The 26,089-nt window shown below is 41.4% G+C and overlaps 1 protein-coding gene across 1 annotated transcript in view; it reads left to right on the forward strand.

Moving 5' to 3' along the window:
* Positions 1 to 5,641: 5,641 nt before the first annotated feature.
* LOC111080921 (AF4/FMR2 family member lilli) overlaps positions 5,642 to 26,089 on the forward strand; it is a 67,114-nt gene continuing 46,666 nt past the window's right edge. Inside the window, exons 1-2 of the mRNA XM_041593134.1 lie at positions 5,642 to 6,702; positions 22,369 to 22,415. The gene's annotated coding sequence lies outside the window, so the exon portion shown is untranslated. The remainder of the gene's footprint in view (positions 6,703 to 22,368; positions 22,416 to 26,089) is intronic.

Raw genomic sequence — 26,089 nt, forward strand, 5'->3', positions numbered from 1 at the left:
CCTACTACCACCTGCCGGGGATTTTTGTTTATAGTTTTTGTGCGACGGTCTTAATTCGCGGCAATTTGTTCGGACCAGAAACCCACTGGGCCAGCGGGCAGGCAGCAGCCACATTCGTTGCCACATGCTGTCCCCATGTGCGTTTCGGTGATTATTATTTTTTCTGTTTAACCTAATTTTCTGACAAGTTTGTTGCACATTCGCCATAATTTGTTCCATAGCACAGGGGCCTGTGGACGTCTCACCAACTCCTGACCTCAGTGCAATTGAAACTTTAATCTCCCACTGCCCAACTGTACGATTACCTGATAGTGGTGATCTTCAATTTTAAGTTAAGCTCAGGCAAACTCAGAAATGACATTGATTCTCCAATAAATCTTGATGTGGGAGAACAGTTCTGTTTAACTTTCATTTTGCAGTTCTCACAAACTGTCACTATACTGCTTTAGATATGTTTGTCTTTTCTACTGCTTCGTCTGAAACTGCTTAGCGAAGAACAGTATACCTCAAACTGTACTCCGTTGTAGCAGCCATCTACTATGATGTACGTTGATGTACGTTCAAAAAAGAATGATATGATCGTTTTGGGTTAATGGAACCACGTTTCGTATACACTTGTAAATTTCTCTAACATTAAATTTCTTATTCGAGTGCTTTATTCTGCAAGGGAACAGGACACTGCTTGCGTCCAAATACCATTCCCCTCAAAATGTGTCACTTTTCCACTTCCCTTTTATTCAATGGTTCTCCCCTCCCCACCACCCCCTGTCAAATGCAATATTGAGTAAAATACCGCAAATCCTTCACGAAAATCCTCCATCCTTTTCACAAATACTAATAAGCGGCCACTCGCGCGAAAAGCTGTCCAAAAAGAGGACGAGAAAGAGCCATCGGGGGAGGTAGTGGCGAGGAGCACTTTTGATTTTGCATTCATACTCCACGGTGAGAGGGGTGGAGGGTAGGAAAGCAAATGCTGATAGTTTGCTTTACAAACACTGGAACTGCAACCCCCTTTCTCTCTTCCCTTTTCAAATGGCGCCTAATAACATGCAAATGATGGGAAAATGCACGATAAAAGGAATCCGCGGAGAGTGGGGTGGCGGGGCACGAAAAATGGTACTTACATTGCAAAATCTCGCGGACCGTTTCCTTCGTTTCCCTCGCGCTCTCTCTGCTGCGCGCTCCTCTTATCTCTTTTCCTGTTGTCGGACACTTTTAATCAAGGTGTGTTAATGTAAGGTTAGACATTGCATTGCTTCTAGGAACATTTAATGTATGCCGCTCCACCTCTCCCGTGACCAACATCCTATTTGCTATGCTATCTTTGGGAGCCCCTCACCTTGTGGCATAAATATTACTTGTCTGACACTTTCAATATTTCTTTTCAGGTGTAGGCTGAGAGGGAGGGGGAAGAGCTAGTAGCGCAGAAGGAGAAAAGGCAGCACAATGACAAGAAGTGAAACCAGCAGAATAAGAAGCAGCACGGCATCAGGGCAGGAGGGGGAGAAAGGAGAAGTGTTAGAGCCAATCAACCATCTGATTCTGCAGAAAGGTGATTGTGCAAGGTGCAAACTGTGGGTTCGGGGTGGTGCCATCAGACAAGACCGCAGCAAAGGCTTTCTGCTCTCTTAGACAGTCTGCAAGGAAACATAACATAAAATATTTACTCGCGTAATAAGTTTTACTTTTTCTGTTCTCCTTTACAGGTAATAGACTTTAAAGCACAACGTTTCGGGAATTGGCCACTACCTCGCAGTCACGTGATATCGAAATGCCAATGATCTATGTTATTTTGTGTTTCTCTTTAAATAGTTCATGTGATGTGACGTAGTGGAACATTCCTGCCGTTGTCGACAACAGCGATTGAGAATCTCCAAGCAGTTTTAACAGTTAACACGCAGCTTAATCATTGCATTGATTTTTATTAATTTCTTTTATCAATTTTGAATGCTGTAATATGTTCTCCTGCCTGTTAGTTTGCGGTCTAAGGAAAACTAGAATTAATTAAAATAAAAAAGGTTTTACCAGAAGCGTAAAACTGTAACCTTCTATTAAGCCAAGCAGTTCAGCAAGCACCCTGCTTTGTACATCAGCAAGCAGGGGCCACTGTTTTCCAGGAACTGTTTAAATGAGTAAGAAATATTTTGTGCATGCTTTATTGCTTAAATTGTCTCTCTCTTATCCAGTCTCTTTCCTGTTTTTGTCTCTTTTCAGCCCCACTGGAGAGCTGGGAGCTGCGATGCCCAAAAGTTTGACACAAAAAACCACAGGAAGGCGGCTGCTTGCCATCTCCTGTCATCCTGCTTATCCTCCTCCCCCACACCACGCCAACCTTGAGGCCTAAAAATAGCAGCAGCAACAGCAACAATGGCCTAGCAATCCCCAAGGATTTGTTACCCTGGTCGGCTGGTCTGCGTCTGGTGCCTGGAATATTATGAATTACAATTTTCTCAGGTCGCGTAATTCGTGTAAGTGCTGAAACGGCAATGGAGTGAGGGTGGAAACTGAAGGACATAAATCCATTGCATAATTCCCATTTCAGCGTTCTGCTGTGTGTCTAAATATTTTGCATAAATTCCTCATTAACTGATTACTTTTGGGGAATATTTTGGGAATACTTTTTTTGGCTCATCTTTACAGATACAGTTACTTTTACAGCCATTCATATTCACATCTGGCAGTGCCTCACGCGAATTTTTCTCGAATAGTAATCTCATTCATAATCTAGTTGCATAAGTACGGGGACGGGACGAAGCGGGTACTGTAGTCGTGTGATGAAAACAAAATAAAAGTTGAAAAAAAAACTGCACGAAAATTTGAAATTCAATGCAGTTGGAAAAGCATTGCCAATCGCTAAATGCTTCTCAAAGCATTTCCTGGCTCTCTCAAAACTTTTTACACACTCTGCTTCTCCTTGCGATCACTTTCGCTCATTTGGCCCGGAATATCTGAGCCAAATTTTCACTTTCCTCAACGTCCATGCAGATTTCTGGTCTCCCCCTCCGGTCCGCCTGCTCTACCATGCTGCATTCGACGCATGCCACGCCCCATATCCCACACCACACACCCCATGCCCCATCCTGCCCTGTCTCCTCCGTTGCCCGGCCGTCAGTCAGTCAGGTTTGCGGTAAATGTAAATGAAAATGCAAATGTAAATCACGAGGTTAGTGAGATGTGAACGAAGCGTCGGAACGTCTGTGAGTCTGCGTCTGGCTCAGGCTCACGCTGTGGGTCTGGGTCTGGTCGGGTCGGTGGAAGTCTTTGGACTTTCACTTGCCACCATTTCTGGCAATTTTTCTGCTTTGCTGAGCGGCAAACATTGATCCATCCGCTATCCATCTCGAACTGTTCGCAAGAATCCCAAAAAGGGCCACAAAAATATATTAAGAAGAATAAAAAGAAGGCTGAGAGTGTTTTTTTATTCTTGTTTGGATGCATATTACATATATCCCCTATGTGTGGGATATACGCTAATGCGATCCTCAGGTCAGCCCGAAGCTATCCCCCACACGATCCACCCCCTCCATTCCAAGCACGGGGAGGCAAGTACTGATTGTTATTCATTGAATGTACCTACCGATATGTTCGTCTGCTATTTTTCGGCCTGGTCCATACGAAGCCAGCCAGCCACCCAGCGTGGGCTGTTATGAAAGCGGTGCAAGTGGTGGGGGCGGGGCGTGTCATGCATCATACATGTTGCACCAGCAGCCCGTTGCAGTGGCCGACCCGGCTCATAAATCGCGCATAAACAGGCAGCGGTTGGAGTGTACGAAACATTCATCTAGCAGGTGCAGTGGCTCTCAAACTGTTTTTCTAAGCACGCATGGGGCCCCCACCACTAGGGGGAACGATTTAACAACTGATATAATCTGCCTCTGCCCTTCCTCTGACTCCTCTTCTCTCCTGTCCAACCTTCTCTCCTTTGGAAACCCATTGTCAGTTGCATTTATCGGGCTAAAAGGTCTGAAATGTTTCCCTGTTGTTGTTTTTGTACATCCAAGTGTTTTGTTGCAGTTGTTGCAGTTGTTGCAGCCTCTTTGTTGGCTGTTCATGCCGCCTGCACTGTGCTTCGAAAAGTGCACCGAAAATGTGCCAAGAGTTGACCAAAATTAAAGCTGCAGTCGAAGTCATAGAGGATTTGCAGAAAATTTGATTCCTTCGGTAATCTGTTGGGGCTATTTCCGATATATGTATATGTATATACATATATATATTTCCTAATGATAGCAATAAGTGCAAGCGGTACAGATTGATAAGAAACAGAGGGACACTCTGGCAGCTCTTAATAGCGCTCTCTCTGTCAGACAGAGTGATGGACAGGGGGTATGTCCGTTCTAATCCATTGATGATGCTGATGAATTGAACCGGAAATGATGGGTGATGATTTTCCTGGCGTATGGAAAGAGGGGGGTATGGCGTGGCATAATTGCAATTGCAGGTTACTTTCAGCCTAATAATACTGCGTGAACCACAAAGCCTGTGTGGTTGGGTCGATGGTAAACCAAATGGAAATTCGCTGAATTATTAGAGGCACGAAATGTAACGGCAACAGCGAAAAGCGTTGCAAATTTTCTATACAAAATGCAGCCCCTGCCACTCCCACTCCCACTAGCACTGCAACTGCCTTCTACCATTATTAGCACTTCCCATCCCATCGCATCATCTCCACTCGGAGCTGACCTTTTGGGAGGTCATCATTTTGGTGGCTGCTCACGTTTATTCAGTGAACATTTTCATTTCCTGCCAAACGAATGACCGAAAGATTTACATAAAGCAAATAAGCAGGACAGGCCAATAAAGTGGAAGAAATGAAACTAAAACTTTCAGAAATTAATAGATCGCAAATTATAGCCAGGCAGAATTAAATTTGCATTTTCAGATACCACTGATGCATGCATGATGCTAGCAAAAAAAATAAATATGTAAACTTTTTTTTTATTATAAAATAAAAAAAAAAAATCATAAGCTCAAAAATTAATATACTGAGTGAGTACGGGTATAAGTAGAGTCGCGTCCCTAGAAGCGACGCACACGTTCCTTATCGTCTATACAGGATATGTTCCCCTAATAAACTGCAAAGGAATTTATTTGGAAGAGAAAATTTCCCATTTGGGAAATTAAGTTGCCTATTTTCCCATTCAACATACCATGCGTTCCTATTGGACAGCATGTTTTCAAGCACCATGAGTCAACAACAATCATGTTCAATAACATGATTTTTATTGTTTATATATTCGAAGAAATTATGCTTTGTGGTTGCTAATTTCAAATAACAATTTTCAAAAAAAGCCGCCCATACATAGGCTATTTTCAAAATAGGAGGATGTTACCGCCAAATTAGTTCCAACTATCGATATTTGGTTGGCGCTCCATCCCATGATGCAATTATGCAAGGTGGTCCGCGCTCTCTTTTCGGAGCTATTTTGCTCGTACAAATGCAAATACAACAGCAAACTTTGTTGTGGTTGCATGTGTGTGAGCGATGAATACGATCCGAAAGAGAGGGAATGGACCACCTCGTATAAATGCATCATGGGCTCCAACCGACCGAGAGCTCATACCTGTAACGGAAAAATGAGTAAATGAGAGTAAATTGGTGTGATGAACAGCAAATGAAATGGGAAAAATCACAAAAATTTTCGCCGCGAACCGTCAACAACGTCCTTGTCGAACTTTTTTCTGAATTCAGAAAATTCCGATAAATCACTGATATTAAATTGATATATTTGAAACACAAAAAAATTAAAAAATATAAAATATATATATATCAATACTAAGTTTTGAACGCGGTTCAATTGAACGGTTGATGTGCGCTTTTTCGTCCGAGTGTGCGTGTGAGACGGGAACAGCGAATACAAGTGTATGATGAAGATGCGGGAAATAACGGTGCATGGCATCAAGCATCCAGTATTAAAATAAGATTCCAGTGCAGAGCATTTTCCATAACCGTTTTGAAAAATATTCGAAAATGTTGGCTCAAAATCAATCGAAATTCGTCAAGTGAAGTGCAAAAACAGAAACGAAACGACGAAACCGGTTCGCCTCCGCAAAGAGCAAAGCCAATAGCAAAACCAAAATCAAAGGCAGCGCAAGAATTTTTGTTGTTTGGCCAAAGTAGCGCTGCCGGCGTCGTCGTCGCCGCCACCGTTTGGTGCGTCCGTGTGTGTGCGAGCATCTCGGTGAAAAGAAGTGAGAAGGAGAAGCAAAGTCAACGGCAAAGGAAAAGGTACGCAGTGATAGAGAGAAAGAGAGGCACAAAACGTGGTAGGAATTTCTTGTTTTTAGACAGGCAAAAGCCAAAAACAAAAGCAGAAACCTGTTCCCTGCAACAAAAACAGCGACGACGGGGCTCTGTTGCCACAAAAAGTGGCACAAGTGAAAATTCCTGCCTTCTTGTTGTTGTCTTTTATTATGATTTTTTTCGGTTTTTTTGACAATTGCCAAAAGTGAAAATCAATTTGCCAGAGCGCGCGCGCATAGAGCGACAAAGGAAGAGCGAGCGTGTCCTGTTTTGTACCCAACCCAAAAATTGGAGAACGAAAACCTGACGAAAAATAAAAATACCACTAACAACAACAACAAAAACATATGTAAATCCTCGGCAGATTACAACAAAAGTAAACAAGTTTCAACCGGATTCAGGGGAAATTCTGGAAGAGCAGCAAAATAAAAGAGAGAGCGGCAAGTGAAAGAGAGAGAGAGGTCAGTATCCTGGCAATGTCAATCAAGCCTTATGATAACCGATACCGTGTATGAAAGATTGGAAATAACGAAATCAATGTCGAAAAACGGAGGAGAAACACACGTATGTAAATACGGGACTTTGTAGATGGGAGATAGAAATAGAAAGATAATTTGTACATGTAGGCAGTATGGGAGAGAACTAGAAAACAAGAGACTTAACAGGAAACAATTACGATGAATTAAAATAAATGAAGAATGTTGTATCGAAATAATTTTGAATCGTGTGGAGATTTTAATAAATGAATAAGCATTTAACAGGTGGGTTGTTTTCTGCACTTTACAGTTAACTGATGCAAGCACTGTCCCTGTCCGTGTCCACCCCCTACCCGCCACAGGTTCGACCTTCACGCAAAGAACCCCACACCCCTGAAAACTGAATAATAGTTAACCCTTACCCTGAATTACTCGTAATTGCCCGCGCACGGTCATGGTTACTCGATTGTGAAATGGCCATTAGGTGCCTGGTAAGCGGGTAGGGGGTAGACGGAACACACGGTAGACGACTCCCCCGTACTCTCTTTTCGATTCAATTGATACAGTCATTGGAATCATTTGCTTTGCTTTGATTCACGATTGGCATTTACTTTGCCATGATTGTGGTTCTGTTTCTTTTATAGCTTTTTCTTGTATTTTCTTTGTTTAATTATTCGTATGTCTCGATTATTATTATTCTTTTGATTCTTTGATTGTTCACTGCCTGTTACCGGTATCCTGTTTCCCACTTCTGTGGCCGTGCCTTGTGTTGATTTTCTTGGTTCTTTTTCTATTCCATATTCTACTCCTCACACAATAATTCCTTGCAATCAATTTATATGTATGTATTAAAAACGTTGATACTCTTCTGATTCTTATCTTTTCCCTCTCGAAAGGTGAGTTTTGTTTTCATCTTCAATTTGTTTTTGTCTTCCCCTTATCGCACATTTTTATGGATCCGCTATTGACCTTCACTCTCGAGGGTTTCTTTTGTGGTTTCATTTTCTATGAGTTTGATTTGTGGAATTTCAGGCATTCCGCACGCCTCTTCCTCAATGCCTCTCTCTCTCTCACTCTCTTCCCCTAGCCCATCTGCAATTTGGTGGAGGCCTCGGTTTATATACCAGAATTTAGTTTTTGCTTGCTGAACTTAGTCATGACGTGACTTGTTCTTGTTTTAGCGCATGCCATTGCTATGATATTTGTTGTTGTTGTTGTTGTTACACAAGCGTAACAATAAAATTTTAAACTGGTCCCCGCCACGAAATAGTTAAAACTTTTTATATGTGCTGTTACAATCGTGCTTTATCTGATAGTCATTCGCTTGCGGCACGTAACGCCGCTCTGGCCCGCCCCGCCATGGAGCTTTTCTTGTTGTTTTGGTGCGCTGCGGTGTGGTCCGTGGAGGGGCATGGGGAACACGTAGAGATCTCTGAGATCAGAGCTGGATGGATGTGTAATTGTTTCAACAAGTTTTGATATGATGCGATGATATACTGCTGCCCGTACAGTGGGTCAAAACAGCACATTTATCCATATTGCTTTTGTGAGCTGCCACAGAAACGATCCACCTGCAAAATTAAGGTAAACAAATACTTTCGAAGCTCAGTGTACACTCTTTTTGGGGCCGCCCCAGTGCGTGATATTTTTTTAGTTTTTTGTTTTGTTTTTGTTTTTTTTTTTTCATTTTCTCCAAAAACCATTGACAACTTTTCTGCTGTGAGATACGAGTGTGTCTCCAGAAATGTGTATTTTATTTTTTGCCTACAAAAATTGACATTTTCTCTGCGCTTTGGCCAGCATTTCGACCAATTTGCATAAATTACGAGAATTCGATTCATTTAATGGCCAAAATTCGAAAGATTCGACTTTTATGGTCACCCATCGAAGGCACAAGCAATTTTCGATTCATTTAATCAGCCAAATAGTTGATATTTTTCTCCCTCTGTAGATCCGTAGGCGTAGATCTGAGATTTTGTGGCTGCTGCTGTTGAAATTTAACAAATTTTGAAGCAATTTTTGGTAGCTACTTTTGGGGTCAATTAAATAGCGAATGGAATGTGTCAGAAGGGGAATAGGTAGGTGGTTTGTGAAAGGTATTACAATGCAAAGCAATTTTTGGATATCTATATGCATGTATGTACAACGTACATTGATTCCTTACCAATACATTTTATCCCTGAATGTTATGACACTGCCAAAATCTATCCTTCCGGGCAATCCGGGCACCAGGTTCCATGCCATCCACCCAGGGAAACATTAGCAATTTCTCAAGAAACTAGAGATGAGAGCCAAAAGAAAAAGTGGAAAACAAACGACGCATACACATAAAAAACGATATGGGAATTAGGCTCGGGACGGAGAAAAGCGAACAACAAAGAAGTATTACCAGCAACCAACAACAAAAACAAGGAAAATCGATTTAAAACAGATGATTTGGCATTCACCCACCCCCTTTAGCACCAGGCCGGCCCCCTCGTTATGTATCCCTGTCGCAGGCCCCAGTTCCAGTCCAGTCCCAGGGCCTAATATTTCACAGGCTGTTAAGATGTCGTCTGCTCGGTGTCGGAGAGAGCGAGCTGCTGCTGCTGCTGTGCCGTTCAGCAAAGGAGACAGTACAGTGGAGTGGAGTGCGTGACCCGACCCGAAATGGCAGACAACGCAGCTTGGTGTGGGAGAAAGCTAAAGTTATGTGGATAGAATGCAGATATACTAGAATATGCGAACATGGAAAATTATGTATAAATTATAGTCCAATCGCTGATATTATGTACGTTTTCTAATTATAATTGAATTATTATTACTATAATGAAAGATTTCTCGTTTAGAGAATCTCTTACACACATGATAATATGATCAATAGAATTGTGTTCAATATCCTATCATTATAAGAATATAAATCCAATTCTTGAGTGGGGATTCGTGTACCCCAATTGTTATTTGAAGCAGTAACCACTGTAACTGTAATGCCCCTCACTTGCCCTTTGCTTGAAACATGTCCATGCCCGCGTTGCTCCTTGCGCTGTCTCTCTGTGTCCATCTCTCTGCCCCCTCTCTGAAACTCTTCAATTCCTTTTATTTATATCTTCGCCCAGCTACTTCTCTTTGCTGTTGTTGTTTTTTCTCTCATTTTGCTTGTGCCAAAATTCTCGTTGAACTCGTTGAAGCCACACAACACAACAGCTGTTCATTCGGCCCGGGCAGACAGACCTCTCTCTCTCTCGTACGCCCGGTATTGCTCGCTCTCTCTTTCTTTATTATACTTACTCTCTTTTTCTGCCTGGCTGGTGTTTGTCCTGTCATTAACACCAGCAGCGCTGCCTGGAAGTGACGCCAACGGCGACGGCGGCAGCGACTGATGCGGATTTAATGAGCAAATGATTAGCATTTTCAGCGTTCCCCTTCCCACTACCCACTCCCACTCCTACAGAGCTCTTACTCTTTCTCTTTCTATGCGGCTGATCCTTTAAGTGCAATATATTTCTCTCGTTTACTTCTTTCTTCTTCCCTTATTTTTTTTTTTTTGCTTGTGGACGAAGTTAATAGTTGAACGAAGCTCTGTGCCGCTCTTTTGTCTGTCATTGCACAGATAAGCGAAGGGAAGGTGATAAAAGGGAATCATGGACCGCAGGGGGACACGTGCCGCATCAGGGGTATAGAGTGGACTGCCTGGGATAGAGTCCATGAGCCCCCTTAAGCGTGTCCATATTAATGATCGCCCCCCACACACAAACACAGATTTATGGCGAACCAGATTAAAGGCAACAGCAAAAGAGAAAGAAATGGAAGAAAAAAAAAACAAAAAAAATAGTTTACTTTATCCCTTTACCAGGGTGCGGGGAACGTAATAGTTTTCATAGTTTTTCTGCCCACGTATCTGATTAAAAATATTTCAAAATGTTCCGCATATTTTCTATGATTTTATAAATGCCTTCGGTTGGAAGTGCTTAATGCTCCAATCAGATGAATATTTTCCCGAGAGCCATTCATTGAATAATGCATTCAGTGAAAATGAGGAAAATTCCGAAATTTAAAAGCAAAGTTCGAACTTTGCACAGGCCACAACAATGAAAGGATTCTGTGCCCACATCCTGTCCCAAATTAAATTGCCTTCCCTGCGCCACCCAACCTTACCCTTATCTGTCTCTGTGATTTTCCTGCATAATGCAATTAAAACGGAACGCACAAAAAAAGCAAACAGAACAACGATTTTCACAACAAAAATCGGAAAAAACAAAGAATAAAAATCAAAGGAAAACAACAAAAAAAATCAATAAGAGAATGTGGAATAAAGTGGAAAAAAAAATAAAGAGCCCAACCTGCCACCACAATGCGCAACAGCAACAAAAGGTGAGTGGCAGGGAAAGAGTCAGCAAGGAAAATCAATCTGGCCCAAGGATTCTACTCGTTCAGTATATACGCATATATAATGCACCTGCGAGGATGATATATGTACATACAAATGTACATATGTATGCCCCCCCCCAACCACCCACTAGAGTCACGAAAGCGACAAAAGCAAAATATTCAACATTCAAGTGTGTACAATGTAGTTTTGTCCACCTTGAATAATTCATCAAGATGAGTTTTGTTTACGATACAGATTTGCCTTTGTGAGAGCAGGATGCAACCAGGGAATCTGTGTCAGGATTAGATGGAAATCGCTGGAGAAGATTGCAGATTCCACGGCTAGATTCCATAGATTCTGTAAATTTGCTTCCGAGAATTGCATAGAACAACATACATTACGTGTGCATGAATCGGCCACATTGATGCTCGTCTAGACTCTAGAGTTTCTCTGATAAGGGTTTCTGCTCTTGATGTTTTCCCATGTTTTAAAGCCGTTCGAAAGACCACAATCCAACAAACATAGAGCTATGTACATATTTACATACAGACATATGTATATAGGGCTATATATGTATTGTCATTTGAAGTTATCTCAGAACCAGAACCAAAAGCCGACCACAAACAGTCGTAGATCGCGGGCTCTAATTAAAATGTGCCTTTTGTTAAAAGCCGCCAATGTTTCTGTGGAAGGAAGTCTCTGGGAAAAGCAAGAAAATAATGTGGGTGTGGGTGTGTGTGTGTGTGTGCTAGCCAAATGGAAATGGAATATGTCAATAATAATTTCCATAAACGCAATTATTTTGTAGCTTAATCAACCATAATGATGAAAATGACAGCAGCTAAATAAACGAAATGAATGAATGAGTACAATATTTGGTATTTCATAATGTTCCAATTAGCATTAATTCTCTTGTTTTTTTTGGCTGCATATCATTAGCTTATATGTACGTACATACAGTACAATAAAATATACAATACAATTGCACATACATACAATATCGTTCCAAATTGAGATAATGGCTGGCTCGTGTTTTTATTTTAATACAAAAATTTTCCTTATTATCTACGAATAAGTATACAATATACTCACTCATAAGCGACTTTAAAGTACTTCACAGCGATGATTCAGTGGGAGGAAATGTCTATCGCTTTTCCCACTGCCTTGGCGCACAAATAACACATCATTTAAACTTATTATTTAATTTAATTATTATTGTCGTCCGATAAGGCTATTTCTGCGAAGGAGTCCCGCTGGATAAGTCCGCAAAAATAAGAGCCAATCCACGCGAATTTCCTCTCCGGTTCTCGGAGCTCAAGGTTAAACGCGTTCACATAGGGTGGGGGGGCTAAGATTGTTTTATCGACAGCCCAGCCTCTCTCTCTTTATCACTCAAAAATTCTATGGCAATTTTTGTTTTGCTTCTGCATAAATTTACTTACTCACTGTGGCAGCTCTGCTGAAACATTCTGTGGCACTTACTTTGATGTATTATTTAATGGAATTTGAAACAAGCCAAACGGCATATGAGATTGGGATGTAGGCCCGAACAGAAGCGAGTGTGGAGTGTGTAGAGGAAAAAGATTCCATGCTAAAAAAACACTCTGAAAAATAATTTCTAGCATTACGGATGAGGATGGGACATTTGGAGGGTACAAGAGGGTACACAATAAGTCATGGAAAATTATTATAATTTATATAGTTCGAAAGGACTGTATCCTTTCAGGTTAAGGTTTCAGGTGGAGGTTAAGGGATTGGTTGGATCTATTGACGCACTTTAGAATTTAATCATAACTACAATATGTAAATCTTCCCTTGGCCTCACGTCAAACTTGAGAGATTTCTCTAAAATTATGAACACAATTATAGCCACATTAAATGGCCATTACAATTATGGCTATAACAAAAGTAGGGGCAAAAGTTGATGGCCATTTAAGGGGCAGGGGCACAATGGTCTTCAATGGAAGGTAAATCAGCAGCAGATTGGCAGCAGATGCCTTGGTGGCACGAAATTCATTCTATTCATGGCAGGGATGGATTGGATCCAGCCCCTAGAAGCCGAAGCAGAAATAGAAGCCAAGAACGTGCCAAAGTTCAGAAAGTGCCTGATGAGAAGAGAGAGAGAGAGAGTGAGAGATGAAGGGCTTAAGGCCAGAGGAAGAAAGTTGAATCACGATGAAAGTTATGATAGAACTTTCTCAGCTGTGAATTCAATTAAAGTTTCATTCGCTCAGAGCCAAAATCCAGTTAATTTGCAAATAATTTCCACAATCAAATTAAAATGAAGATCTCACAACAGAGCGGGAACCCCAAGCCCCCGTCTTGACTACCACCCCACTGATGGACGGGGTTGGGGGGGGGAATTATGATAAATTTACCCATGAGCGAATCTCACATAAAAAGTCTGGGGAAAACCGCAAACAGTAAAAGAAAAAAACAAAACAAATTTCTTTAATCGGAAATTATGCTTCTCTGCACTCCACTCCGACTCCGACAAAAAAAAAAAATCAAAAAAAAAAAAGATGAATAAATTAAAAACAACTGCTTCATAGTTTTATTTCCGCTTCTTGAATGCAACTAAATTACGCTAATTGCTGCCGTCCAAGTGCAAAAGGGAAGACGTTGAAAAAGAGTAATTCAAATAATGAATAAAACAAAGAAAAACAGCAATGAAAAAGTGCATGAGACAAAAAGGAGACTATAAAATACCCCTCCCTTACACGTTATTCACCTGTCGAAATAATTGTGTCCCTTCGCTAGTGGGCTATTTTTTATTATGAATATTTACTAAATAAAAATATCTAAAATAAATTAATATTTCTTATCGAGTGACTGTCCTGTCCCATGGATTCCCATGTCTCATTAAACTGTCGCTCTTTCCATTATATACTCCGTCCCCTTCGATTCCGACCATCCAATGCATCCAATGTTTTGTGGACAGGGCATAAATATACCCTTGCAAGTCCAGCCATGACTAAAGGGTACCAATGCAATCTTTTGGTATACAAATATCCAGAGGAGGAGCTTCGCAGGGAAAAAGTGATGTAAAAACGAAATAATAAATTATGTAAAGCTTTTTGCGACGATTTTTCCAGCGCAGAAACTTTTGTTTAGAAAGTGTCGCCACAGAAAAAGAAAAGAAAAACAAAAAGAAAATTAAGTAAAATTTGGAAAAAATAAAAAACAATCGAGACCCATAGTGAAGCGCAAAGTTTTAATGGCATCAAAAACAAAGGCCAGCAAAAGACAAAAATGAAATGAAATGGAAATCAAATAGAAATCAATGGACACAAAACGAAAGTGAGGAATGGGCATGCATGTCTTGGTGTGCGTTTTTGGGGCTTGGTCTTTGGCAGCAGGGTATTTATTGGTGTCAAAAAGAGTGTCCGATGATGGGGTATGGGGTATGTAAGTAACATTAATAATTAACTTTTAATGACAAAAAGCCAACTCTGGGGTACGGTACGAAATTGGCTTAAATATTTTATAAGCTGAACGGCATTTGTCAAAAGTATTTGGCACAGCGAACAAAACCCGGGCCCACTACAGCAAAAGAACACACGCATTAACACCAGACAACAGGTTTTTTTTTGTCTGGTTAAGGCTGTCTACAGATATAGAATCGGTTTATTCGAATATTCTTTGGTTACTGTATACCAAGAAGAGATTTCTTGGTCCCCCAATTTGTATAAATCTGAAAGTAAAGCTTGATTTTATCTACATATAAAACAAAATAAAAATGTCTTATCTACCTCCCCCTGAAACCCATTTAGCAGGCAGGCAAATGACACATCAAAATCCTGTAGCACAGGGCTTCAAACCAATTTCCGTGCAGTTCCCCGATCCACGGGGCAAGCAAGCAAGCAAGCAAGCAAGCAATCAATCAATCAATCAATCAATGTATCGATCAAGAGCCATCAGTCAGTGATGGAGCCTCAAAGAAAAACTCAAAGAAATGTAATTTAAACGTGGGGACAGTCAGGGGGGCTTCCGTGTTCTCTGCGGCTCTTTGCGGCTTCACGCGCACGCGGAGATTGGAAACCCGTTTGATGCCACAGCCAGACCAGTGAGGCAGAGGTAGTAATCATCAGGAAAAAATACGTTAATAGAATGTTAACGGGGCAATAGAGGGGAGAAGGGAGGCAGCTAAAAAAATTCTCCATTCAAGTCCAGAAAGCCCAAAAGGGCGTGGCATATAGCCAGGCGGAAGGCAGCAAAGCAGCCAAACAACTATGGCAACAGTTAGGCAACAACAGACAAACCAATCTCTGGAGCCACAGCCACACAGTTAGTTGTTGTTGTTGTTGCTTGGGGTAACTGTAATCAATCAGAGCGAGCCAGGCCCAGACCTAGGCCCACGGCTAATGAGTGGCCAGAAGAGGCGTAGCAAGAACTAGGAGACTTAATTAACTGCAAAAAGGCTGCCGCGGCAGCGCGCATTAAAAATGTTTACAAAATTCAAGCAACAAATTGTGTAATATTTTAAGGCCCCAGCAGCCACAGGCTCCCTGCAACACCATACTTACGATTTCAGTCGTTGGCATTCCACTGTCTCGGCGTAAACGTTTTTTAATGGGTAACACGTGAGTTTTCCTTCAAATAATAACAAAGCAGAAACCAAAGAGAGTTTCCCATCTCTACAGTATCCATCTATATGTCTATGGACACATTTTATTGGGTTCTATGCGCCAGTTCCTGCACAAAAATATTTATTCCAGTTATGTTCGAAACCATTTGACAGCTCGTTTAACAATTCAACCGAATGGGCAACCATTCCCATGGATAATTTGCACTTGTAATCGATTTCCATAAGCCAGAAACTGCAGAGAACTGTAGGAGGGAGGGGAGAAATGTAACCTATCCTCCAACCACCCCATACATTCCATATATGTATGTAGATTCGTATTTGTTATGTTTTTACATATTTTCGCATTAAAATGCAAATCACGTTACTCTGTAGCTGGGCCCATAGCCTTGCCAATTTGAGGAGCAGTCCATGCCCCATACTCCTACTCTCGTAGTCTCGCTTATGGCCAGGAACAAGAGATACACATTAAGATACAAGATACAGATACGCGCATACACATTTGTCAGATATATACATATACATGCACATGTCCATGTTCGTGTGTGCGTGTGTTAGGCATAGAAAATAAAGAAGAGGGAAAATAAAAAGACGAACAGGAATATGTTGATTATGCGAAGTGGACAAAAGGCGTGGCTCTTGGCACTACGAAGGAAAAGATCCTGTTTGGCATACTGAATACATCGATTGTGGTACATATATGCTGGATCTTTGTTTGTCAATCGATTGTCAGTTGGCCTCTGAAATGGCACTTAAAACTAGAAACTAAATTAAACTAATTCCACACAGCCAAAACCGATTACAAATCTTAAAAAAAAAACATCTTCTTGGCTCTGGCAATATTATAGACATGCAGAATTCATCGGCAAACACGTGTATGGGGAATTTTTACGAGTATTACGAGGAAGCAATAAAAGGAATTATTTATGAGCGTTAGTTACACATTTTTGCTTCTTTATCAATCGATTTTTTATGGCATAAGTACAGTGCTTCCCATGAATAAAAAAAAATAAACAAGAAAGAAGAGGGTATGATGGAAAGAACATCAAGTCGACAAGTGTTTGACACATCAAACAAAAGCGCCAAGATGGATGCCTGACGAGTTGTAAACAAAAGATGGACGAAAAGAACTTGAATAAATAATATTTGTCTATATTTGTTGGGGGTTATTTCTAATAAGAGGGTTTACCCATACCCACACACACACAAATACATCACTTATCACTTGTCAGGTATAAGGGTATAAAAGGGTTAAAGAGAAAACAATGGCTCATATTAATTATGCCTTCAGAGGTTTCTTCCAAAGAAATTACAGAATAAATTACGTACGTACATGAATACGAGTACCTACATACATATGTATGTATATTTCAACGGAAACTGAAAAGTAAGCTCAGAAATGAAATATTTTAAGCAAATATTTCCAGATGAAAATTGAGCCGAGAAAAACAACACATAACCAGTGGAACCAAAAGTGACCGACCCCCAAGCTGAGAGATATCCACATGTTAAATAAATGCCACAAAATGTTGTATTTCTGTTAGACTGTTGTTTGGAGTCTTGGCCAACGGACAGCTTCAAGTGGTTTGTAATGTGCCCGAAAACAGCAATGAAACCTCAATTTCAATTCAACGTCTAATTTTGTGTGCTTATTTTTTGGCCAGATTGGGCCCACATGGCACATGACATCCAAGCTTATGGCTTGGCTTGCTCGCTAGCTTTTTGGCTATTTATCGATTTTTGTAGGCGGCCGAACAAGAGGCAGAGAGTTGCCAAATCAAAACAATGTCAAAAAATACATTTTTCATAAATAATTATGATGGATAATTGATGGACAAATAATGTGACGATGCGACAGGTGGATGAGTGCCACGAATGGAGGGCCATCGGTTGGGAAATAAAAATCAAGTTTAATCAAAACAATTAACACGAAATTGATTTTTGGCCCCGAAAAAAATACTTGCCTGCTGCTTGCTTGCTGGTCGATCAACTTTCCTAAAGGTTCCTGTAACCGGTTTTATGGTGTGGCGGGGTGGGGGGGGGGGGGGGGAAACACATTTTCAACTTGTTCGAGTCTGGGCCAACACACATTCTTTGGACCTTCTTCTCCTCCTCTGCCTTCTGTGTCTTGTCTTCTCTTGTGGCATTATAAAACCGTTTTTCGCTTAGCGCCGCCAACGTTACGTGTCCGTTAGCACTCAATAACAATTTTCTTTGGGCGTCAAATGTTTCAATTCGCCAGACAAGAGACCCGAAATCCAATTCAATTTTTCGGCAAAAGAAAGTTGAATGAACTCCCGCTCCCGCTGCCCCCCTACGCACAAGAAGGTCGTTGCGAATGCACTAAAAGTTTTTGGGCCACCCCAAAAATTTGTATTTTTATTTTATTTGCTCTCTTTTTCTTTTTTGCTTTTCTTAAATTAATTTAATCAATGTCAATCAGTGGGAATGTTGAATGGAAATTGTGATTGTAATTGGGTTCAATCAAGATAAATGTTTGGCAATTCCAGTGTTGTTTTGGCTTGAATAATTTATGTGGGAATTTCGATGGCTGCGAGTTGTTGTCTCAGCTCAAAGATAAATGGGATATTAATTGACATAAATAATATAAACGTAGTAATAGTTAAAGCAGATGCAGAGTAAAAGATTAACATGTGTTTAGGATGGATCTTTATTTCTTAGTTTCAAATAGTTTTAAATACTTTTCGACACTCTTATTATACCTAGAAATCTATAGCTAAGCTCCTGCCTTGTAACTTTTTCCTTTTTCCACTTAATCTTTCACTTTCGTTGGTTTTCATTTCTACCGTTTGCATTGTTCTCAGCCATTTATTGACGTTGAATATTCCTATCCAGCATTCCCCTCTTATCAATACACTCTCTCACGCAGCTCAAATAAATAAATATCTGCTTTTGGTTTTTTCTTTACTTCTGTCTCCGGAAAAATACCCCGCGCAAACAGCACCTCGCCACACCTGCTGCTGCCCTGTCACTCGTCTTTTTTTCCTTTTGCTGCTTGGTTTTGCATTCTCTTTTATTTTTGTGTATTCGGTTTTCCTTGTTTGCATATTGTGCACTTTTCGTTGGCTCGACCAAGTTTTTCCTGCCTTTGCATTCAAATTTATGTTGCTACGAAATAAAATATGTTTTATGGATTACCCTAAGACAAGAGGGGGATATAGATTGGTTAAAAAAGTGGGTTATTTCATACAAGTACAATATATTTAGATGATTTCATTACTCAGCTCTGTTTATGTACCCCGCCATAGAACAACTTTCTTGTGGCTCATTATTGGTAATTATATTCTTCGTTTCTAGGGTATCCTACATTCGTTATATTACCTGCTCTCCTTCTTTGGTGACTCCCCGCCTGGCGACTCACCGCTCTGCCTGGTGGCTTTTGTTACTTACGAACGAATCATCTGCTCTCAGCTGTCGGCGCAGCTTGGAATCTTTTGATGGCTCAGCATTTACATTTCATTTCGAATTGGAATTCAGTTTTTTGTTCAGCTTCTCTTTTGGTGGGTTTCTGGTTTTTTTCTTCTTGTGTGTGTTTTGTTTGTGGTGGTCTCTTTTGTGCTTGATTTATTTCCAAACTGCGCTGCGCTTTTCATAGCCCAACAAACGATGGACTGATTGGCGGCCCTGAGATGCTTGGAATGAGGAGAACACCTTTTCAGGCACACATTTTCTTTGTCGTTTTGAAGGTTGTTTTTTGGATAAGGACCTGTGAATAGTTTATTTGAATCCTAATTGAATGCACTCGTGCATTATTGATTACACGGCTAATTGGTTGCGATTGCAAGTCCGAAACCAAAACCAAAACTAAAAATGCAAGCTGGCAAATTAATTACATTTTATTGCAATTGCCTGTAATTATGTTAATTTTGCACATTTACAGGCCCACTATACATACACTATGTATGTATGTATGTATGTGTCTGCGTGTCTGTCTGTCTTTTATTTAAATTGACAGCTCTCAGCTACAGATACAACTAGCAAAAGTTAAAATATAAATCCAAGTTAAAAGTAATTATACGCGTATGACTTGACTGACTGACCAGACCAAGGAATGGAATGGAAAATGTGAGTTGCTGATGGGCGTGAAATGAGTAAAAGACTCCAAACTTCCAGTAAAAAAGAAACGTGAAAACGTGAAAATAATAAATGATTTTTTTACTGGGGCCCTCGGGGCCACATGTTCTGGGCGAAAGTCTTTCTGCTTGATATGTGAGAGGAGGGGGCAAGCCTACCATTTAAGCCTTGAGCTAATAAGTCTTTAAATATTATCCACATTTAATGGTTATTTCATTTGGAACTACTCGGGAAGTTACACGTAAATCTAATGATAGAAAAGTTCCAATCGCTTCTTATTCTTCCCAACATGATCGTGTCATTTATCATTTGTTTTGCTTTCCGTGGCTCAGTGTTTCATTCCGTTGCATTCCGATTCCTGTTCATGTGCCGCATGCGTGTGAAAGCTTGCCTGCTGTGTGTTTTGTGTGTGTGTGTAAGCCACAATAGAAAAGGAAAGAAATATATCAACTTAATAATTGTCAGGAGGCAAAAAGCAACATTTTGCAATTAACACACGCCGCATGGACGGCGGCGGTCGCTTGTTGAAAAAGTTCCAGTTCGTTGCGGCTGGCGGGAGGCCCGCGGCAGATTCAGATGCAGATGCAGATACAGAAAATCTCTGCATGAATCTCCGCCGAGACATTGACTCCAATTGAGCAAAGGCAAATGCCTTGAGAGGGAGAGGGAGGGAGATGGAGCCATGTGTGGGCTTCATTTACAACTCACTCAACTTTTTTTGTGTGCGCTTGGAGGGAGGGAGGCTGGCAAAGGAGAATGGAACTGGAACTGGGACTGGGACTTGGAGCTGGAATTGCAATTGGGAGTTCGCCCACAAAGTGCAATGCGTTGTTGTTGTGGCCTTCTCCTGCACCTACTCCATCTCCCGCTGCTCCTCCTCCATACACACCGCCCTGCTCCTGCTGCTCCACTCCACTCTCCATTCGAGTGTCTGAAGTGTCGACATGAAGTCTGACAATTGCAAAAGTTGTTTATGGTAAAACAGAGCTGTTTGTACGTACATATGTACATATGTATGAATGTGAGTATTTTTGAGCTTTTATGTTGGTTGCTTTTTCTTTTTTTTATTCAGCTTTGACATAAAGGTGAGAGATTGTGAATGCTCTTGATGAATATCGAATCAGGGCTACCCCCACAGGCATCCATTTCATCCATTAAGTTCATCCATGAGGCACTCATGAGGCAACATTTCCTGTACCTCACAGCGAAATGTATTTATATAAATTAGCGCAGAAACAAATCAAAAACGGTAAATTGCTCAGCAAAAACCGATTAAAAGATACCCTAATACCCCCAATCGACAGAAGTTTGGAAGACTCGAAACATTCGGAAAACGAGAAAAACTAGTTGACCGATTGCAATGATTTTTAGTGGATTTATGTGAACATGTGTTGGAAATTTGTTAATTTGTATTTAGAAGAAGAAACAATAAAAGAAGAACGAATACAAAACACCCTGTTGCAAGTGCTCCACACGTACGAGGAGGAGATGATGATGATGATGCTGTTGTGGTTGCTGCTGCTGCTGCTGCTGCAGCATGCCCCATGGCTAAGTAAAGCAAAGCAAGCGATGCAATTTTATGCGCAGACGCCTAAATTGAATGCAACGCGTAGCCGCAGCAGCGACAGCGACAGCAGCCAACGAGGCGTTCTACAAAAGGGGAGACCACAGTTTGACAGCCACTGTGTGGGCACAAACACACACACTTTCTGTCTCTCTCTTTGTATGCTCCCTAGGCAGCCTCCTAGGGTCATTAACATGGCCAGCAGCAGCAGCAGCAACGTAGAGCAGGAAAAAGAGGCAAACAGGCGAAGAGAAGCAGAGAATAAAAAGTAGACGAGACACAAAAGCAAATGCAGGGTTAGTGCATGGTTTAACGGAGTGGTGGGAGAGAGAGGGAAAGCGGGTAAAAACGCGACCCTGCTGTAGCCACAAAGCGCCTCTGATTTTGTGGGTGGTGGCGTGGTGGTGCTCCTGCTGCTGTAGGCGCGCAGGAGCTGGAGCTGGAGCTATAGCCTCTTCTGGCGATGGAGTTCTGTTCTGGGGTCCCGGTCCCCGGGTCCAAGGTGTTTGCCTATGCCTATTTCCCGACTGTTTGTTGTACGTGCCGCGGTACGATTATTTCTAGACAGTGATGTTACAGGGGACTGCTGGCAGCCCGCAGGGGACTCTCCCAATGGGATACACACACAAATTGCATGTAGCAGCAGGCTCTGGTGGTATGCCATTAACGGATATTAACCGGGGGAATTATATTAATGCAAATGTGATAAATATTTATCAATATGTAGCTCCCTAATCAACGATAGCTCATCTCTTACGATACTTGTGCCAATAATCCATAATTATTGATATTGATAGATGCAACACAAATACTTATAAAGCAGTCCAAACTTATGACTAAATAAATACTTATAAATATTTGCTCAGAGGGTAAAGCGGAAAAAGAAAACGGCGAAAAACTCTGAGAAAAGTTGAGACAAATTGGTTTTTCTCGATGATGATTTATGGCAAAGTTTTTCATGAATAGTTAAACAGTTTAAAAACTTTGTGTACTCTGCAGCAAGGCAACTTTGTTTAATCGTTTTCTCCCTTTCTTCTCTGCTTCTCTGTCTCTTTGCAGGTAATTAAATGGAAATCGCTCATCAATTTTATGGAATATTTCACATAGTAAGTCGGCCCCCCCATTAATTTATCCAAAGGAACCAAACAAAAGTCTACTCCTTTGTTTGCTAATTTTTTGTTTAGTTCTTTGAGACATGAGAACGCAGTTTGTGGTCCGTTTTAGAAATAGTTACGACTGTGTGAGCTTTACAATATTTATTATTTATTATTTCATCATGATGTGAACGAACTTTGGATGGCTATTGTGTTACTTTTACTTGGTCCGCCGACACTTTCGCATACCATACCCAAGAAGACCCATTTCCTGTTCCTAATACGCACCTAACATGCAACCATTTTCAAAGCTTTTCATTATGCCTATAGAACAGAGGTAGCCACTTGGCAGAGTCGTGAGAGACGGAGAAAGAGAACGACCGACTATTAACTCCATTTGCCGACTTTCACTGATAATGTCCGACAATTATGTATTGCTCTAGTTGATGGCTCTTCTGGGTTCCAGCTCTTTCCCTGCCATCTTTCATGGTAATGACATAATTAAGCCGCTTGTCACAGAGGTCAGAGTTTCGCAGAGAGGTCAAGCACGTGTCTTTCAACCCGTTTAACCCATCCTTCCAATTAGCAACCAGTGTGGAAACAGAGAGAGAGAGAGAGAGAGAAGAGAAGGTGACACGAAAGTGTTAACTCGTCAGGTAGAAGAGCCACATCCCATCCCTCAGCCCTGAGACCTCTTCATCCGAATTGATTTGTGTACAGAATTAGCATTTTCCCCCCCCCCCCCCCTGAGTCAGCATGGAAAACAATCTCAATCTGAACAATGGGGAAGACGAATTTGTACAGTTTCCGCTTGGCTGACTGGCTGACTGGCTGACTCCTCATCCAACTCTGACTCTGAGTCGAAGTAGGTTCTAATGGCTTTTTAAAGTGACCAAAATGTGGCTTGTGCCCCACGTAAAGTGGGTAAATTAAATGCTGACGCTTGGCCAAGAGTTGGGCCAACCGAAAGATTAGGCAACACAAACAAACCAACAAACAAGCAGTCAAAGAGGTGGTGTAGAGTAGGGTAGAGTAAAACTCAGCTAAATGTTGGCCACACAGTTTTTTATGGGGCGCGTCTATAAGTGCATTGACCAACAAGAACTCGGTAATTGCCGATCGAGATGGTTGAAATATGTACGAAGCTAGTGAAAGGTGAAGGCAAATAGAGAGTGAGTAGGGGAGAGAGAGAGAAGAGTTATATAGAAAGCTAATTTGTGTAGATGTTAGAAATATTTAAGAGTATTTTTCAATTAAAAATTGGAATGAATGAAAAATGACGGAATTAATATGCGAAAGATACTCGTAGTAAGGAGAGATTAAATAGATATAGGAAAAAAAATGAAGAATAAATGGAATATCTAATAAGAAGGAGGAATACTAGAAGAGAAACATCTATTAATGCTTACACAATATAAAAATTTCTTTCACGGCACATAAAAAATGCACAAATTAAAAGTGGTATGACATCGAATTCCAAGTGCATTTTCGTTTGAACCAGATCATAGTTATCCTTTCCTATACGAATACGAGTAGCATTCGATTGCACATCAGTGCGATTAAAGTTTAAAGTTCAAGCTGCTGATTGAAGCAAATACCCCAATCGCTTCTTAATGGCATTTTTGAGAGCCACTTAAATCAGCCACGCTACGAACTTATGTATTGTTTGCCATTTCCTGCCATCAATTAATTTGAATCGTTTGTGCTAGCCATCTAAAATTAACATTAATTAATAATAATCGTGTGCTAGAACCAGTTCTGACCTCAATTCATAGTCCTAGCAATAGATTTGAATTAAATTATACACAATCTTCACAGAACTCTGCTCCACAGTAGCCAAAAATCGAAATATTCAAACAAAAGCTGAAATTGAAATTCAACTCGAAATACCAGATTTTGTCAACCACTTTTCGCTCTAAGAGATTCGCTTAGTAGATTCCCTGGGTTCGTTTGTTTATTCATTGTGCACTGATTTATGAATACACTCGAAGTTTGAGATTGGCTCGGGATCTGGGGCGAGAGTCTCTTTTGTCACCCGGCATTTTTGGCACTAATTTGACAAGGTCGCCGATGGCAGCCGGAGTGCTGTGGGTCTGGCAGCCGCCGTTTGCTCAAAGAAATCACGACACAAACACGTTCGAAATGATTTCATTTTGCAGCCAAGCTTTTATTTCGGCTTTTGTTTGTTGCTATTTTTTCGTGTTTATTTTGCATTTTGGTAGACCGCCTCCTCTCTCTGCCTCTCTGGATCTTTGTATCTGCGAGTCTCCAGTCAGCGCATTAAAAGCGATATTTGCATAAACATTTGACGTCTCTTGACATAGGTGCGAAATAGTTGCCGTGAAATGTGGTCATTCATATTAATTTAGTGGGTCACCCCACCCCACCCCATGTCTGTAGCTATGGCTGTGGCTATTTCTGTGGCTCAGATGCTGACCCCGATCGTGCGGATTTCCTGTTAGAAAGGCTCTGATTGTTCCCACTGCGAGAAAAATCTCTTTCAATGGATAATGAATAGTCAAATTTGGCTTCGTGACTGAAACTGGCAGACAATTAACCCTAGAGCTTCTACGCCGAGGAGCTCAGAGCTCTCCCCCACCTGCTGTGGGCGCACTTTGAACCCGTGCAACCCGTTGGACCCGTCCCTTCGGGTCTCCGTCATTTCATTCGTTATGTAAGGATGATTTCGAAGCGATAGGAGGAGCTCCCCTCAGGCAATAGGAAAAGCTAATTAAATTATAAGCAAGTCCAAGACTATCCCCGAGATGCGCCAGTGAATGGGGTCGCCGCCTTCGTGGCCCGCCCCACCCCCACACGACAAACTGGTTAAATAATATCCAAATGGATGTTCGTTGTTGGTGTTGATTTGACCATAAATTTTGTATACCTTTGACGCCGAACCACACGACCTGCCCGGACCAGCAGCAGCACCAGCACCAGCGCCGGAGCTGCCTAGACCGCAAATAAGTCTCGCAGCCCCAGAGATGAGGTAATGTTGCATGCAACATGATTATGTCTGTAATACTCTTGACTTACAGTGGGATTGGAAAATTAAGACGACTGTTTGCAATGGGAATAGCACTATACTAAACTATACTATAAGTAGAGTAATTCTTGCCGCTCGCCACATTTGTGTGCTACAATTTAGAGCTGTGCCACCCACTGTGCCCAGCCCAGGCGCCTGGCCCTGGCATGGATGATGAATTATGCGTTATGTCCATGAATTATGCGTAGACATTGCTAGACATTTTTTGGGTGGGTTTTTTTTTTGTTTTTGGGATGTTTTCAGGCGTTGTCAACGCTGTTGTTTTTTTTTGGGACTTTGGTACTGGCGGCGGCACCATTTCAAATGCATTTTATGGCCATAAATAAGTGCAATGGCTAAATGAATGATTTGTGGGCAAAAAGGCTGGCGGCAGGCGGCAGGAGCGGTGTAGTTGGAGTGGCCCCACCGAGTTGGAGTGCCCCATTAGTGGCTGGACGGGTTAATAATTTGATTAGCGGCCTCTTTGGGCCACTTTGCATGCGAGGGCTCTAACAAAGGCCGAGAGTCTGTGCCAGCCCGATAGGCGGGCGGTCCTCCAACTTTTGCAATGCAATTCAATTAATTAGCCTGGCTAAAAGCGGTTGCTGGTATGCTGTTCTTTTCTTCTTTTGTGCTGCTGCTGCTTCGGTTGCTGTTTTTC

The sequence above is a fragment of the Drosophila obscura genome, unplaced genomic scaffold (genome assembly GCF_018151105.1).
Source record: "Drosophila obscura isolate BZ-5 IFL unplaced genomic scaffold, ASM1815110v1 contig_186, whole genome shotgun sequence".
NCBI lineage: Eukaryota > Metazoa > Arthropoda > Insecta > Diptera > Drosophilidae > Drosophila > Drosophila obscura.